The sequence below is a fragment of the Mustela putorius genome, unplaced genomic scaffold (genome assembly GCF_011764305.1).
Source record: "Mustela putorius furo isolate JIRA1106 unplaced genomic scaffold, ASM1176430v1.1 tig00004062_pilon_pilon_pilon, whole genome shotgun sequence".
Taxonomy (NCBI): domain Eukaryota; kingdom Metazoa; phylum Chordata; class Mammalia; order Carnivora; family Mustelidae; genus Mustela; species Mustela putorius.
Genome location: NW_025422193.1, coordinates 103,605 through 107,108, shown reverse-complemented (window position 1 = coordinate 107,108; position 3,504 = coordinate 103,605).

The following is a 3,504-nucleotide window of genomic DNA, read 5'->3' as shown; positions in this document are numbered from 1 at the left end:
AATTTTATCTTTAAATGGGGAAAACAGCAACTGAAAATGTATTTCATTTGATTCATCACAGAATATGGTGTTTTTGTTTCATTTCACACCATTTTTTGTTAAGTTTTATTTAAATTAATGCAATCTGAGATAAAATGTTAATATTCCTGAGGGTATGGACATTGTATACAAATGAACCCAGCTAAGTGGGCTCCTGGACAGGGTCTGATCTATTTATAAAAGTAGCTGGAGCTAAGTGGTTTGTTCCAGAAGAAGATAACGCCTTCCCTCCCTCCGTTGCATTTGCCTTCTACAGCCTAAGTGGGAGTTAATACGTTCACTTGTCTCCTTAAATTTTGTCCAGAGTATGTTAAAGCAGTCATAGGGGACCTGGGTGGTTTTGCCGTCTGCCTTCTCATAACAATGCCCCAGTTTTCTCCTGGAGAATCAACGTTCCCGCTTTCAGTCCATGCACTTAGGCAGCGGCAACTTCACACTGGCTCCTGACTCTAGCAGTGGCATGTCACCCACTAATGGCCTTTGAGAACATCACTGAGTGAGCCGCGAGTTTAGTAGATGCACGAGACCTTTTGCTGGGTCGGTGAGGAGGTGGGTCTCTGAATAACTAGCCCGAGATCCACTTGTGTGTGGTGGAACAAACGAGCAGTGATGTGTTGGCCAGAGTGCCCATCCTAGAGAGCCCTGAATGCCAGACAAAAGCATTTGAGACTATTTTTTCAGGCAACAGGAAGCCAGGAAGCTAGTTTTGAAAAGCAGCACATGAAAATGTGTGTTTTTTTTTGGAAGATTAGTCGGGCAGCTGTGTGTACGATAGGGTGGAGGGAGGAGAGAACGCAATCCCAAGTGCATTTAATCTTTATGATGCAGTGTAATTTATTATGAAGTTGAATTTGCATCCTTATCCAAATGTAAGGGAAACTCCTGTCCAAAACTGTAAATGTTTTTTGGTTGCCCTTTTTTTTTTAAAGATTGTATTTATTTATATGACACAGAGAGAGATCACAAGCAGGCAGAGAGGCAGGCAGAAAGAGAGAGAGAGATGCAGGCTCCTGGCTGAGCAGAGAGACTGATGCAAGGCTCGATCCCAGGACCCTGAAATCATGACCTGAGCCAAAGGCAGAGGCTTAACCCACTGAGCCACCCCGGTGCCCCCTGGTTGCCTTTTTAAGCATTCCTTGTCTCACATGAAGTGATTACAAATTTGCAGATGTGCATTAAAATGATGTATTCCAAAATGTTAACAGAGGAATTAAAAAAACTTATTATGTAAAATATTATCATTTTTGTTGATTTGAAGCCTATTTGACAAGGGACATAGCATTCTGGTGCATATATGTAAACATGAATAATTATTTTTTTTTTAAATCTTTATTTATTTATTTGACAGAGATCACAAGTAGGCAGAGACAGTCAGAAAGAGGGAGGGGGAAAAAGGTTCCCCGCTGAGCAGAGAACCTGATGTGGGGCTTGATCCCAGGACCCTGAGATCCTGACCTGAGGTAAAGGCAGAGGCTTAACCCGCTGAGCCACCCAGGAGCACCTAAACATGAATAATTCTTTTTTTTTTAGATTTTATTTATTCCTTTGAGAGAGACAGATCAGAAGTAGGCAGAGAGGAAGGCAGAGAGAGGAGGAGGAATCAGGCTCCCTGCCAAGCAGAGAGCCCGATGCGGGACTTGATCCCAGGACCCTGAGATCATGACCTGAGCTAAAGGCAGAGGCTTAACCCGCTGAGCCACCCAGGTGCCCCTAAACATGAATGATTCTTAAAGGTTCCTCTACTCACTTATATAGAAGCCCTTTTCCAAACAGAAGATTAAATCTCTCTTGGCTACTCCTATCAGCTTATTCTGAATTATTTTCAATCCAGAAGCATGAACTAGAAAACCACAGTTTTTACACAGGTGTTTTGGTTTTCCACCAAGAGAATCACATAATTTGTGGTGATTCAGTGTGGTGTGTTGCTAAAAGCATTTCCAATGCTGTGGATACAAGAGGGTAGTGCAGAGAGGTAAGGAAACAGGAGAAAAGGTATGGCTCTCTAATAAGCACTTTATTCTAGAATTTTCCTCCAGCCTTGGGAGCTCACCACTCACAAGTGTGTGCTGGTGCCTTGATCTCAAGGGCCACAGTGCTCAGCATCTTCCAGCTGCTTTTATAGTGAATACATATGTAACAATTGATTTCTTGCCCCGGACTTTGAGAGAAAAATCTGTTCAGAGGAATGGACACTCTGAACCAACACCAGAAAACACTCTCTGTAGTCTTCTTGTTAAATGCAAAAATATGGTTAAACCACTTTTGACAGTCTACTACATACAGCAAAATGTAAATCTTAATTGAAATATGTCCTCTCAGCTGTGCTTAAGCAACTGAGTCCTGAGCTTTTCCGGTTTTCAGTCTTAAAGAGTACACCTCTGGTGCTCTGAAAGGGAAGAGAAAGGACACCCTGTTCTCCATATAAATTAAAGAAGAGAAATCTGTGCATTTAAGTGGGCCATATAAAATTTATCAAGCAATTACCTCCTAACACCTTCCTATCCAAATTACCTGATATGCTCTCCCTACTCCTTTATTCCACGTTACTGCCTTTTCCAGGATTCTGTCTCACATCACAACATGTCTTCTGTTATTTCCTTCTTGCAAGCTAGTTTTGTTTTCTCCATCTAAAAAAACAACAATCATTGTGTATTTCAATTCCCATTTTCCTCAAATGCATTGATTCTTCTTATCTATTACTCTTTTCTCATACTCAGTGTCTTTGTCTTTATGGGGTTTGTACTTTGTTTTTCCCCATCCTTTACTGCCAATATATAATAAAATCTAATAACTTCTTAGAGAAAGTTAAAAATTCCTGCATAGCCACACGTGAACACAAAGTCACTGATTTTTAGCAAACCTATAAGATAGTCAGACATCCATTCAATTACTTTTTTAAAAAAATTTTTATTTATTTATTTGACAGAGAGAGTTGACAAGCAGGCAGAGAGGCAGGCAGAGAGAGGGAGGAAGCAGGCTCCTGCTGAGCAGAGAGCCCGATTTGGGGCTCGGTCCCAGGACCCTGAGATCATGACCTGAGCCGAAGACAGTGGCTTAACCCACTGAGCCACCCAGGCGTCCCTCCATTCAATTTCTTAACTGAGTCTCAAATGCATCCTGAGTTCTAACCTAAACCTAAGTTCTACTTCTTACACGTTGTTATATGTCCAAATTCTTTCAGTTCAGTATTTTGTAACATTTAAATATTAATCAATTGATGCTTTGTCTGTGTATTTCTATGAAAATAATTTGAATACTGTAGATTTATTGTTATATTTATAGATTTATAATCAAAGTTTCATCAGTTGAAGTTTTTGGAAATTTCAGATATAATGATTAACCTAAAATGATACTGCCTCAAATCCCTCTGATATCAAGGCCCAACACCTGATTATAGCCAAACCTGTGGTGGATAGTTCCATGGGAAATTGCAGTTACTTAACACTGATAGCATCTCATGTTCTC